This window comes from Rhipicephalus microplus, unplaced genomic scaffold (assembly GCF_043290135.1).
Source record: "Rhipicephalus microplus isolate Deutch F79 unplaced genomic scaffold, USDA_Rmic scaffold_31, whole genome shotgun sequence".
Taxonomy (NCBI): Eukaryota; Metazoa; Arthropoda; class Arachnida; order Ixodida; family Ixodidae; genus Rhipicephalus; species Rhipicephalus microplus.
Window position 1 is genome coordinate 423,738 of NW_027464604.1, and position 15,229 is coordinate 438,966.

General features: G+C 47.8%; 1 long non-coding RNA gene across 1 annotated transcript; it reads left to right on the forward strand.

The window, feature by feature from the left end:
* The first annotated feature begins 2,219 nt into the window (after positions 1-2,219).
* Positions 2,220-5,471, forward strand: LOC142786761 (uncharacterized). The gene is made up of 3 exons (XR_012889148.1): positions 2,220-2,529; positions 3,502-3,580; positions 5,177-5,471. It is a non-coding gene; the product is annotated as an uncharacterized LOC142786761 (long non-coding RNA).
* The last annotated feature ends 9,758 nt before the right edge of the window (positions 5,472-15,229 follow it).

Sequence of the window (15,229 nt, forward strand, 5' to 3'; positions counted from 1 at the left end):
GTCATGGCCTTTTCCACCGTTGATGTTATTAAATCAGGCAACGATGACTCAAGCATCTGGTTTGCCCGGTTGGCAACGGAGGCATAGCCACGTGAGCGCTCAGAAAGAATAGATCGGGCCTCACGCCGGGAGCATCGTTGTTGTTCGATGACCTCTAGAAGTTGCAACTCACATGTCCTCATGGGGCAACTTTCATCGTCAGCCGCGTGATTTCCTCTGCATAGACAGCATCTCACCTCTTGAGTTGAACATTCGTCGGGTTTATGTTGGTCAGAATATGTGCGACACCTCACATCCGATCTACATTCCTTGATGGTATGCCCATACCTCCAGCATTTTTTGCACTGAAGTGGACGAGGGGATAGTGCACCTACACGATAAATTAGTGGCCATGCCTTAATTTCGGTTGGTCGAGCCCTGCCGACGAAAGTCACAATCACTGATTCTGTGGGGACCTTTTTGTTCTCAACGTTACGCGAGCATCGAAATACAGAGACTGCTCCTGCGGCCGCAAACATTTCAAGTATTTTGGGTGGTGTAAGGCTCATGTCCACTCCTCGAACCAGTCCCTTCACACAGGCCAAATGGGCAGGTACGCAGCAGCTCACCGGATTTGAGGCAAACGTTGTGCATTTTGAAGATCTGTGATGCAGGCCTGGTCCGGCGAGCAGCACAGGATGCCTCCACGCCCAAATTGACGCAACTCAGTAATCATTTCGTAATGATCGGAAATCTTCCGGAGTTCTTCCTGAATTAGTTTCTGGTTTTTCATGCAAAGAGACTCGCTGTTGGTTGAAACCAGGGCCACAGGACTGCTCTTCAGACCACTGCGCAAAAATAGATCGAGTAGCGAATCACTGTTAGGAAGGGAAGCCGACCAGGCAGAATATCCCTGGCCGAGAGAGGAAAGAGACATCAGGTTAATAGGCTTAACAGCACCGCCCGATCCGGCCGCTCCCCCACAGGAGGAAGCCCGAAAGTGCCCTTGAAGCAGTCAGGAAGCACCGGAATAAAATCTGCTAGCTAACGACACCAGGTAGTTCCACCGAACGAGGCACCGAACGAGGCAAACGGGGCTGGAATCAAGCTTCTTCCTGCTTCTTCTCTCTCGCTCGGAGTGAAGCGACCTGAACCTTTCACATTTGGCCTGATATGTCTTGGTTCGCAATACTCCCTTCCTGGTCTCAAACAGTAGAAAACTACCCCGAGTATTATCATTGATCTTTGCCTTGGCAATTTCCTGCTTAAAAGTTCGATAAATCTCTAGTGCGGACTTCTTAATCATGCCAATTCTCCACATATCGGTCTCGGCTTCCTTCACCTTCACTCTAAGCCAAAAATGGCCAAAATGGGAGCAACGGCTGTTTTTACTCCTTCAGACCGACTGTTACTCTCCGAAAAGACCAAGCGGAACAAGATGGCCGACTTGTTCGAGAATGGGGGAGCAACTGTATTCATCTTAAGTTTGTAAGGGAGCAACGGAAGGAGGAACCGCTGTAAATGCTCTCGTCACGCGACGGTTACTCCCCGGCAGGACACCGCACACAAATATGCATGCCGCCCACATTGATATTCATGGGCCAGATTGTTGTTTGTTCTGTGTGCCAAACTTCACCAAACCAAAACAGTGATTTATTTTAGCATCCGTAGATAATAAGATAGCAGCGCTGGCTGAACACAGAAGGCCTGAGAATACAGTACGGCAAATACCTAACACACGCAGCAGCAGAATGGAGAGTTGGCACGTCAAAGCGGACCGAACGCCGAAACACGTGCAAAACAACGATAAAAAAAGCCTAGACACGCCGTTCGTCCGCGAAGTAAGGGCGTCAAAGTCGATCAAGCACCAAAACACGTGCATAAGAAGCCCCCCCCCCCCCCCCCCCGCCCAGATATGTCGGAGAAGAAAAAAAAAAAAGCGGACCCAGACGCGCTTCTCATCGGCCATACACTTAGTAGCACGCTTCACCGTGTAGTTTGAGGGCAGAATGACAAGTCTGTGCCATCTGCGCCCGCACGAGAAGTGTGGCGCTAGCGTAGCAAACGATGTAAATTACAAACTAATTTTTATTCAGTGTTTATGTTCACTAGCACTAAATAAAACTTACAATCAACTTTTTATAGTTATTTATGAGTTTTAGTGTACCTCAGTTTTTTTTTATATAAATGTATTAGGAGAACACACTGAAATTATTGCGCTGACGCCTGTGCTGCCACTGCTCGACGTTTTTTTTTTTTTTCGGCGCAACTAGGTTCGCGTTCGCACTACTAACTCATTTTCATATGGTCTGTGGTTGGCGAGCACATGGACGTGCGCGCTTGTGAGCTATGTTTTGATCGTGTGTGTGTGTCGCAGATTTGCGTTTCTACTTATTCGTGATGAAGGTTAGTGTATATTTATCTTTATGGAGCGCGAAGTAGTTGTGGATTTTGCTGCTGGGTCGAACAAACACATCGTAAACACGTCTTCAGCTATCTGCAAGCCTGTTCGCTCGTCGGACAAAGGACTGTGCATGCATCAGCGTGCAGGTGAGTGGCATTTCCAGCAACATTTAATGCTCTTACAATACATTGTTGAGTGGTTGCGCTATTGAAAGAGAAATGATTTGCTCTTATTCACCGTATCCATTGCTAGCCGTATCGGACTAAATTACCTCTATTACAGCCTGCATACCCTCTTGCTTCCCCTGTCACCACTGCAGTGCCAGTGTACTTTTGCAGTTAAAAGTTCATTTCCGCAACACTACCTCGCTTGAAAAAACATTGGGGCGGGGTTGTAGCTGCACTCATACTGGCACTTTTCTACCATTGGCTTTATGTAATGTTAACGGCTGAGTGTTGGGGCCTTGGGCCGCATTTTTTAGAGATGTAAAGTGTATGTAAATCAGTAAGTGAACAAATCATTGTCGCATCACTTCACTGGCATAGGCAGGTGGTTGCGCACAGAATTTTTTTAGGCCGGGCGTAGGGAGCCCAAATTGACGACCATATTCGCTTGCCCGGCCTATTCAGATAAGCGGACCCCCCCCCCCCCCTCCCCGCACGCCTAAAAAAAAAAAATCTGCCCACATCACTGCGTCACTTGCTTCGCCTCTGCGCTGAACCTACTATTTTTATAAGCGCACCATCAAGCGAGCAGTTTACATATTGACAGAACAATTGGAGGAGGAATGACCCAAATCTTTCAGATTTCTTTAGTGATGCAAAACCTTAGCGAAACTGAATATTGTAAAAGACAATCATAAATGCTGTATGTTCTCGTTAGCGCTGTCATTATTCTGCATCATGAAATCTTTATGCGCTATGAAAACTTGGCATGTCGTTGAAGTCACATATCGACGTTAATACCAATCGACGAAAATTTCGACAACCTCAATAACGCCGTTTGGGATTTGCCGCATGCACATAATTAGGCTGATTCCCACTTGGCTGTTCTTAACCTGTCTTCACTGCTACCAAATGAAACAATATTTGATGCATGTCTTTTACTTTTTTTTTCAGGGATATGACACAAATTTGGTTATAATGCAGATAAAGATGCTCCCAACGATGCTAAAGTACAGAAAGCAAGTGAATTTTGGTAAGTGCAGACTTTTTGTACTACGTATATGAAAGCATCGCTTTTTAGGGGCAAACTGTGCATGTGTTGGCCACAGAGTAGTTCATTATGCCACATGGTTACACTGGCACTGACAATTCGACATGGCTCCGCTGGCCCGTGTGTGTGCTAACACTGTTACCGTTAAGATAAAATGTTTATGTTTTCATTGCAGGGATTGCTGTTTGTACTAAAAAGCCAACTGCCAAGATTTGTTTACGCTGGTACTCCTAAAAGTATGCTTTCCCTATTTACATGGATTTTGGCTTGCACAAAGCATAACACTTGGGCCTAGATTCACAAAGCTGTCCATGCGCAGGCCTTCATAACAGCGTTTCTTGACTTGCCTTTACCCTGTTTTCTGCAGATGTTTCGTGGGTTTAAAAGTGCCACAGCATGTTGACCTCCCCCACTCTGAAATATTCGCGTTCAAAGTTCCGCAAGAGTGGGCTTAACTTTCTTGTGCACCTCTTTGCTAGTCCAAGATACTGAAGTGTTATGCTCTTACTAGAGGTGGCAGTGTTTCTAATGTTTGTATTTCCATCACATTGACCAAGTATGCGATCTTCTTGGCTTGACTGGTCGCACATCCTCAACAAATGTCTTTGTGGCACATGTAGAAGGCAGTACAAAATAAATAGGCAGACATTCACACCGGGAGCTAACTTCTAATAATGCTTTTTTTTTTTGGAAACCATGGTGTGCTTATTCCAATTTGTCTAACAAGCAGTAACCTGTTTGGCTGTGAACCAACAAGACGTTGAACTAATAAAAGCTTCACATATCTTGTTGCTCTCAAATATATATGTATTGGCAAGCTATCTGTGACACTGTCAAACAAAGAATCAGAATATCTGTGCATGCCTCAAGATATATTGCTTCGTTTACATATCTCGTGGCTGTGACTCGTCAACCGAGTGAACAAATGCACCCTAGTTTTCTAAATTTAAAGCATTTTTTGAAGGTAGCACGGTCTACATTTATTTGTCTATAGTTTTGTCCAGCCGTTTGCGTCAGGTACAAAGAAATATACTGAAGATTATCATGTAGCCTCTGCAAATGGTTGCTTTCAAGCAGGCTTTGCATGCTTGGCTTGTGCCTACAGGTATTGCACAATTCAAGACGCAGCAGCGTATGATAGAACAGTAGAATCGAGAGCAACTATGTGCACGAGCTAAATAAGTATTTTAACGTGAGCGGACAGTACGTGTTATTTGCCACACACATGACCTCATTTAGAATGCCCATTGGTGAATGGGCTCATAGAAATGTCACTCAGCTGTGTATAGGAAACAAGTTAACTGAACCTAAGGGTATCTTTAACTGCTACAAATATGCCTTGTTGAGGTGCTGCACATTTTCTTCCAGAATATTGCTGTCTGAGACATCATGTGAAGAGCGTCTACCACATCAGCATTTATATGGCTTGCCAAGTAACGTTTGGCCGAACCTTTCTTTTTTTCACATTTCGTTCTGCAGTAGACATCCTAGAATGTAAGCGCTGCTGCAGTGTGTGTCTCATTGTTATGAATTGATTCTGGCATGTTTAACCTCACACTTCTATTTTTTTTCTTGCAGCAATGAGATGCTTCACATATGCCTGCGGTGACGTTCTGCTGCCCTAGCCTGATGGAAACACCAGCTGCGAAACTTGAGTTCTTCAGAATTGGAGAAGTTGCCCTTCTCTCACCAATGATGACACAGACTGCCCTATGCTAGAAATTCAAGATTGTTTTTCCACGGATGACGCAGAAAACCTTTGATGTATTATGGTGTTTGTTTAGTGCTGGCTGTGGTGTGGCGAAGTCTACTTTTACTTGTGGTCACACGTTGCCTCATAAAAAGAACAATAAAGCATTTATTTTCCTTTCAATATTGTCCACTTTTTGTGTTAGAAGCACCCAAGCAGTGCTCTTCCAAGGAGCTCTCGCCATGTGTTAAGCGTGTGACAAGCATACTCGAGATAAATACTCATTTCCCCAAGGAGTAACTGGAAGCATGTGCAGTTGGTTTTCAGAGAGTAACTGCGAACACGTGGGAGGAATGGTAAAGAGTAACTGTTGCTCTTAGAAGAGCAACTGGTGGGAGTAACTGGTTGGTCGGCAGGGAGCAACTGGTGGGAGTAACTGTTGGTCTGCAGGGAGGAACTGGAGGGAGTAACTGTTCATCCCCCGAAGGAGGAACTGAAAGGAGAGCAACGGTTCCTCCCTCTGCAGTTACTCCTTTTAGGAGAGTAATGGGAGTGGCAATGCAATTGCTCCCTGAAAGGAGCAACCCCTATACCCCTGTTGCTCCGTTTTGGCTTAGAGTGTTCTTTTCAACCGATAATTTTTTTAAAGTTGGCCCCCTGCTGTTTTCCAAGTATTTACCAGTCAATTTTCTGGTTAGCTTTGTCCGTTTTGTATCGACATTCTTCATGTACAAGTAGCTGAAAACTTCCCTAGCCCAACGCTCCTCCCCATTTCTTTCAATCGCTTCTCAAACTTTATCTTGCTGCTAGCTTCCTTGCCCTCAAATGATGTCTATCCCATATCACCTTGTATTCCCTGATTTGGTGTGTTCCCGTGAGCACCTAAAGCAAGCCTACCTATTGCACGTCTTAATTTTCTTCGTGTTAACAGAAGATGGCCAAACTACGTGACGCTATACTTCCAAGGGTGTTCCTGAAGGCGGAGTTTTTAGCCCGACGCTATTCAATCTTGCACTAATTGGCCTTGCTGAATACTTTGCAAGCACCATTAAAATCTCAATATAAGCAGACCACATCTGTGTCTGGACTTCGGCAGTCACACGTCCTCAGATACGTTCCCGGCTTCAAAAAGCAGCAACTATGATTGCCAACTACTTGTTAAAACAAGGTCTCAGCATATCACCAGAAAAATGCGCGCTGGTGGCCTGTTCTGTCTGGTCGAAGCCGCTTACGAAGGCTGTCGTCAAATAGATAAAATTGGAAGGAGTTTAAAGGGACGAACACGGCCACCCAACAACTTGTAGATTTCTGTGAAAACTACGAACTACAAATGTCCGTTAAAATACCGAGCTTATATATATTGTAGCGATGCTGACGCCGACAGGTTAAAAAAACAAGCGTCTTTATTAGGGCGAACTTGTGCCCACGATTCTAAAAACTATGGTCGTCAAGTTCGAGTAGCCGAGTGGCACAGATCTGACTAACTTCCTCTTCCTCGTTGTTGAACGTCCGAACGCGTGGCGCATGCCAGCCGAGCCGGGTCTTGCTGGTGCTGGTGACGATGATTGTGGCAGGCTACTTGAATGTGGTGAACCTGTCGCAGCATTGCCCCCCTCCTCAGACGCATCGTCCCGATGCTTAAGACAGTGAAAAGATACACGCGCACTCTCACTCGTTTTTCGACGATCTGTCATGATAGGGCTTCATGCGGACTACGTGGACCACTTCCGTGGGATTGCGGCGTCTTGAACTCACGTGTCCAGCGGACCTAACTTCATAAGTGACGTTGCTGATACGGTTGAGTACTTCATAAGGGCCGAAGTATCGGCAAAGAAGCTTTTCAGAGAGTCCGCGGCGGCGCACTGGTATCCATATCCACACTTTGTCACCGGGATGATAAAATGTGTCACTGCGTCGCTTGTTGTAGCGACTAGAATCGACGTGCTGTTGGTGGCGTATTCGGTATCTTGCCATTTGCCGTGCTTCTTCGGCTCTTTGCAAGAAGTCATCTAAGTCAGGTGGATAGCTGCTTTCGTCCTGTAGTGGTAACATAGCATCCAGCGGGGTGGTCACTCTTCGGCCGAATACTAGTTCGAAAGGGGCAACGTGGGTTGTTTCTTGAACGGCTGTATTATATGCGAATGTTACGTAGGGTAATATTTCGTCCCACTGTTTATGTTCAACATCAACATACATTGATAGCATGTCGGTCAGAGTTCTGTTGAGGCGTTTGGTTAAGCCATTTGACTGAGGGTGATACGCCGTTGTTCTTCTGTGATCGGTATTTGTCATGCGCATCAGGCATTGCATTAGGTCTGCAGTAAATGCGGTGCCCCGATCCGTAATAACGACGATTGGCGCACCATGTCTGAGCACTATGTTGTTCACAAAGAACTTGGCGACTTCGGCAGCTGTCGCACTGTATAGAGAGTCAGTTTCAGCATAACGGGTGAGATAGTCTGTGGCTACGACTATCCATTTCTTGCCTGCACGCGATGTCAGCAAAGGTCCTAGGAAGTCCATGCCGACTTGTTGGAATGGGGCATCTGGAGGGTCTATTGGCTGGAGAAGGCCGGCTGGTTTTACGGGTGGAGTTTTGCGCCGTTGACATTGACGACAAGTTTTCACGTAGCGCTGCACTGATGCGAGCAACTTAGGCCAATAGTATTTCAGGCGAATCCTGGCGAATGTTCGGCTCACACCCATGTGTCCAGATGTTGGCTCGTCGTGGCATGCGTGCAGAATTTCCTCTCGCATGGCTGTGGGCACGACTAGTAAAAACGTTTCACCATTAGGTTCGAAGTTCCTCCTGTAAAGGACACTTCCTCGAAGGCAGAACGCGGAGAGCCCTCTGGAGAATATGCGAGGGACTTGAACGTCGAGACCCTGCAGGTGTTGTATGAGTGCCAGCAAATCCGGGTCATCTCGTTGTAGTTGAGCGATTTTGGATGTGTCGACAACGCCTAGAAACGGGAAGTCGTCCTCTTCAGGTACACTTGGATCGACGGGAGAGCGTGACAGGCAGTCGGCATCGCTGTGTTTCCTTCCCGATTTGTACACGACCGTAATATCATACTCCTGCAGCCTAAGGCTCCATCTTGCTAGTCGACCTGACGGGTCCTTGAGATTTGCCAGCCAGCATAGAACATGGTGGTCACTGACAGCTCTGAACGGTCTACCATAAAGGTAGGGTCGAAACTTGTTTATGGCCCAGATGACTGCGAGGCACTCTTTTTCAGTTGCAGAGTAGTTTGCCTCAGCTTTTGATAGTTTGCGGCTGGCATAGGCTAACACTTTCTCTTGACCATTTTGCCACTGGACAAGGATGGCGCCGAGGCCGACATTGCTGGCATCGGTATGGACTTCTGTGTCGGCTGTCTCATCAAAATGGGCAAGTATTGGTGAACCCTGTAGTCGTTTCCTTAATTCGTCAAAAGCTTTCTGTTGTTCGCTTTCCCACGTGAAGGGCACGTCGTCTTTTGTCAGTTTTGTAAGAGGTTCCGCAATCTTTGAGAAGTTTTCCACAAATCGTCTATAATAGGCACATAAACCCAAAAATCGACGCACTGACTTTTTGTCTCTGGGTGTAGGGAACCTCTGAACAGCGGCTGTCTTTTCGGGATCGGGACGAACACCCTCGGAACTAATGACATGTCCAAGGAATCGCAGCTCTTCGAAGCCGAAGTGGCATTTTTCGGGTTTGATCGTCAATTTCGCTGACCGGATGGCTTCCAATACTGTGCGTAGTCGCTCTAGATGTTTGTCGAACGTTGCAGAGAATACCACCACGTCATCCAAATAGACTAGGCATGACTGCCATTTCAATCCGGCGAGGACAGTGTCCATCATTCGCTGGAACGTCGCTGGTGCGGAAGAGAGGCCGAATGGAAGCGCTTTGAATTCGTAGAGGCCATCTGGTGTTACGAATGCCGTTTTTTCACGGTCCCGCTCGTCGACCTCTATTTGCCAATATCCGCTTTTCAGATCTAAGGAGGAGAAAAACTTTGCGGATCGCAACCGATCTAGTGTATCGTCGATACGTGGCAAGGGGTAGACATCTCGTTTAGTTATACTGTTCAGTTTTCTGTAGTCGACGCAGAATCTAAGTGTGTTGTCTTTCTTCTTAACGAGCACTACGGGAGACGCCCATGGACTATTCGAAGGCTGGATGACATCATCAGAAAGCATCTCCTCCACTTGCTTCTTGATAATTTCCCGTTCTTTCTGTGACACCCGATATGGATGCTGGCATATAGGCCTCGTGTCGTCTTGCGTTATAATTCTGTGTTTCGTGATGGACGTGCGCTGGACCTTCGAGGTACTTGAAAAGCAATCAGAGAATTCTTTTACCAAGGCGTAAATCTGTTTCTTCTGACTGTCCGGAAGGCTCTGATTGATGGTCACGGATGTGTCGATGTTGCAGGCCACTGGTCGAGTGGTTGATGTCGTTAAGCTGCATAGTTCGGTCGCCATACAGAAGTCGTGTAAATAGGCGATAGCCGTGCCTTGAGCGATGTGTTGAAGCTCATTGGAGAAATTTGTGAGTAGGACATCTGCACGGCCATTCGTCAAGGGAACAAGACCCCTAGCTACGCAGACACCTTTGTTCAAAAACAGTCCTACATTTGTATCCGCTATGCCTTCGCGGTTGTACAATGCATCATTTTCTACGAGCACCATTATACTGCAGCGTGGCGGCACAGTTACGTCATCATGAACAACGCGTAGAGCAGTTAGGCGTCGTTCCTCAGATTCCTCCACAGGTATAGCTCGTTCAGTCGAAAACGACACGCTGGACCTACGCAGGTTAATTACGGCGCCATTAGCTCGCAAAAAATCCATTCCTATAATGAGTTCTCTTGAACATTCTGGCAGCACAATGAAATCGGCCACGTAAATAAAGCCCCGTATTTCAAGTCTTGCAGTGCATCTGCCAAGGGGCGTAATAATGTGACCGCCTGCCGTACGTATCTGCGATCCACTCCACTGTGTCACAACTTTGTTTAGCTTTTTCACCATCTTGTGACTTATCACTGAATAATCAGCACCGGTGTCGACTAAGGCATTCAGCTCCCATCCTTCCATTCTCAATCGCAAATCTGAAGTAACGTTTTCGTTGCTGCACCCATCTACCGGAAATACACCGTCATCACCCTCAAACCAAATTGGAGGATCTTTGTAACTGACGTTATCAGCGGCCTCACCTCCACAGGTCGCTTGCTTCAGTTTTCCGGGTGTGGACTTGGAGAGCGATGACCAGGCAGCCTTGAAGGTGTACGTGGGCTGGATGACCGGTAGCGCATAGGCGATGGTGACCGTGACCGGTGTTGGCGTAGAGTTGGCGAGTTCTGGCGCGTCGACAAGTACTCCTCAATCTCCGCTGGTCGTTCGCCGTTTCGGGGGCACGGTGCATATGACGGGAAGCCTCTTAATCCAGCCTGTCGGTAAGGACAGAATCTGTACAGATGACCCGCTTCCCCACAATGAAAACACAGAGGCCTGCGCTCGTGATCACGCCAGACGTCACTTTTCCTGGGCCTACGCTCCACATAGTGATGTGTGCTACGTGCTCCTGGGGGCAGATAGGTAGCTGTCGGTTCCCGTGGACGAGGTGCGCTGCGTGCCGCAGGTGGGAGAGGAGTCGTCGCCATCGCAACTGCTGCATTGCTGTGTACGGTGGGTTGTCTGACAACCTCAGAGTATGTTCGGATAGGTCGAACCGGCTGCAGCTCACGCTCTGGCTCTCGTATCACGTGCCTCAGTTCGTCACGAACAACGTCCGTAACAGATAGTGCAGTTGAAGTCTGGGGCATATGCAGTCTGCTCAGTTCTTCTCTGATAACTGATCTAATTAGCTCCCGCAGGGCTTCAACGTCGTTTCGCACGCCTCCGGGAAATACCTGTGCAGATGCGCAGTTAAGATTCCGGTTGTACTGCCGAGCCCGCTGTTCCAGTGTTCTTTCGATGGCCGTCGCTTCCGAGTAAAACTCAGCAACCGTACTCGGAGGGTTGCGGACGAGAACGGCGAACAGCTCTTGCTTCACTCCGCGCATTAGATGGCGCACCTTCTTATCCTCAGCCATGTTGTAATCCGCACGCTTGAACAGGCGGACCATGTCCTCAATGTACATAGCAGCACTCTCGTTTGTTAGCTGGTTTCTCGATTGAAGAGCTGCCTCCGCCTTTTCTTTCCTGTCTATGTTCGCGAACGTAGCCACCGCTTGTCGTCGAAATACCTCCCAGGTAGACAACGAGGTTTCATGGTTCTCAAACCATGTCTTCGCGAAGTCTTCCAGGGCGAAGTATACGCGACGGAGCTTCTCTCTTTCGTCCCATCCATTCAAGCTCGCTACTCTCTCGAACAGGTCCAACCAATCTTCAACATCCTCGTACGAGTCGCCGTGGAAAACTGGCGGCTGGTGCGGTTGGCTAATGAACACTTGTGCCGGTGTTACCTGGCTAGTCATAGTGGTGGCATCCATCGTTTGAATTCCCCTTGGTATGAAGTGAAGAGGACCGAACTCAGGTGAGTCACCTCGAAGACGGCGACTTGCCCTCTGGCGTACAGGAGTCACTTCCACGGGGTTGATACGCTGGTCGTCGGGGCTACGCTGTCTTGAGCTCGTGGGGCTTCGATTCATAACCCAGCACCTCCACCAGAAATGTAGCGATGCTGACGCCGACAGGTTAAAAAAACAAGCGTCTTTATTAGGGCGAACTTGTGCCCACGATTCTAAAAACTATGGTCGTCAAGTTCGAGTAGCCGAGTGGCACAGATCTGACTAACTTCCTCTTCCTCGTTGTTGAACGTCCGAACGCGTGGCGCATGCCAGCCGAGCCGGGTCTTGCTGGTGCTGGTGACGATGATTGTGGCAGGCTACTTGAATGTGGTGAACCTGTCGCAGCAATATGTATGCCTAAAATACGCTGTCGAAAACGTTTGCGGAACTGAAAAGTGTGCCGCATAGCGTTTAGCCGACATGCAAGCATTGTTACACTCATTATTGGGCAGGATACAGAAAGAAAAATGAGCGTTTATTTTAGATCACTGTTACGAGCGATGCCCGATGTCACCCGAAGGTTTGAGTGCAGGGACCCTCTGGCTTCGACTGCACTTTTGGCCCTGGTGACAAGTTGTCGCTGGTCTTCCAGGTCCTCGAGGACGAGCTTGGCCTCCCACGTTTTGATGAGGTGGCTGTTGTACGTTTTTCGGTGCTTGGTTCACGTCTCGTTCTGGTTGCATGTCTTGGTTTGCGTGGCACTAACATTCCAGCAGCAAATGTGCTGGGGCGTCCAGAACGCTGCAGAGAGGGCGCATGTAGCCACGTGTCGTTCGGTAGAGGCAACATTATTATTACGTGTATCCGCGTGTGGCTTTTCAGCCGTCTTATAATCACGCTGTCTTCTTTAGTGAGTTTTGGATGGGGTGGAGGGTGCATCCGTTGCTCCAGTCTGGGGAAGGTTTAAAAAAAAAAAAGAAACGTTCGTGGTCGATGCAGTACGCACTCTTGAAAAGAAACTGAGATACGTGAGGTCAGGCCGGATAAAATGAGGAAGAGATAAGATTTTTAAAATTTCGGTGGATTACACGTCATCAAGCAGTGGGTCGCATGCGCTGCAGTGGCCGAGTATTTACCTTGCTCTCCCTCTCTCTGTCTGAGTGTGTGTATGTGCGTGTGTGCGTGCGTGCGTGCGCGCACGCACATGGGGGCTGACCGGGCCACACTGTGCGCAGAGACATTGACATTGTTTCGCAATAAGATACAAGATACTCACGCAAGAAGTATTGCAGATACAGATACAAGATACTACTACACGCCACAATTGAACCCTATATGAACCCTATACAATCTCAATTTTTTGTTGTAGACCCCCTCACCGTAGTATCGAACGTGTATGCGCAAAACGGCTTGCTCGAATTTTTTTCTCATGTGAGCACTCATTAAGTGTTAATGAAATGTTCGTTGGTATCAGTCTTCAGAAATGTTCGTTAGTATCAGTCTATTTCAAAAAAAAAACTGCTCAAGGTTTATTGTGGCTGCTTGACAGTACAGCTCTGTAAAAGCTTCGGGGACCGCTGTTCTTGTTTTTTAAATTCTGTAAATAATAGGAGGCGCTCCTCAGCTTGCCGACGAGCTAGCGGGCTGCGATCTAACCTGGCGCCGGAAACTCTCTATACCTCCTATGTATTCGCTCTCGACAGCGGCAGCGCCACTTTTACCATTGACGGTTGCCGGACATCCCACTAGAAATAAATCACGAACAGAAAATTTTTATGACGTCACTGTTGACGTCCTGAAATAGAGGAAAAGAACAAATCGCGTACAGGAGGACAATTGCCACGGAAGCCCTCTGTCACACACTTCGGGTGTGTGACAACATCGACGTGCGGCAGACTCGCAGGCTTCCACTTTACGCTGTGGCCTGCGACGCCTGAAAGGCCTCGAAGAGGTACATCTCAAATTTGTTTGCAGGTCGGTCGACCAGTGCGGGGTTGCACGTGTGGTGATGTATGGGCCCGATCGACGCACTCCTAGAGCTGACACGGACATTGGATTGAACGCAGACAACATTTAATCAAAATAGGGCATTGGCAAGGAGATTACAAAAACAATAGAGAGGAAAACACTTAAGTTCACGTGATGGAAAGAACAGCTACATAAAAAAACTATGCTATAAAAGAACACTACAACAGGTATAGACAAAAGACAAATACGCGAAATGTTGCACGTGTGGTGATGTATGAGCCTGACCGACGCACTCGTAGAGCAGACACGGAGATTTTATACAAAACGAACAAGCATTTATTAAAACAAGGAAAATGGCAAGGAGATCACAAAAATAAAAGAGGAACAAACACTGATACGCGAATGAAAAGAGAACAGCTATAAAACGTACTACGTTCTAAAAGAACGCTACTGTTAAAAGAAAGTCACAATAAAAAGTTCCATACGGACCAGGCCAGCTCTTGGTACACGTAGGGGAGTTGACGGGGTGTCGAAGATCTCGCCAGCTTAGTAGACGACGAGGGTGCCCGGTATTGCAGCCGGGCACCCTCGTCAACTCCCCTACGTGTCTTCCATTTCATGTCTTCCAGCAAAGGCAGGTCTTCCATTTTAATTCCCGCAGTAGCGTGTCTATCATCCGTTCGAATGTGGCTGGGGCATTGCACAGGCCGAAAGGCATTACATTGAATTCAAAGAGCCCATCTGGCGTAGCAAACCCAGTCTTCTCTTTATCAGACTCGTGCATTGGAATCTGCCAATAACCGGAGCGCAAGTCGAGACTTGAAAAGTACTCGGCACCTTGTAAAGTATCAAGAGCGTCGTCAATGCGAGGCAGTGGGTAGACGTCCTTACGAGTGATTTTGTTGAGTGATCTGTAATCAATGCAAAACCGTACCGAGCCATCCTTTTTTTCCACTAGTACGACAGGAGAAGACCATGCGCTTGTCGAAGGCCTGATGACGTTGCGCGCGAGCATGTCGTTGACTTGTTCTTCTATAAGCTTGCGCTCAGAAGCCGACACACGGTAAGGGCGGCGGCGAATCACACGGGATCCGTCGGTGTCGATACGATGGGCGGTCACTGTTGTTTGACCCAGACCTTCGGAACAAACGTCAAAGCAAGTTTTGTGCTTCATTAATAACGCTAGCAAGGCATCATTTTGGTTTGGGTTGAGATGTTCACACAAAGTGGCCTTGAGAGCAGGAAATGCATCTTCCGCTGGCATACACTTTGAGAATGACGAAGCAGATGAACCAGTGACGACACAAAGCGGTGCTTCTTCGGTAATGCTGGCAACAGTGGTCCCCTCAGGCAAAAGAAGTGGTTCTGGCGTCGTGTAGCAGGCCGTGATGCTTGCATAACCACGGGAGAACCGCACTAACCAAGATGCGATGGTGATCCCTCGAAAAATGCAGCGCTGGCAAGGAGCAACCA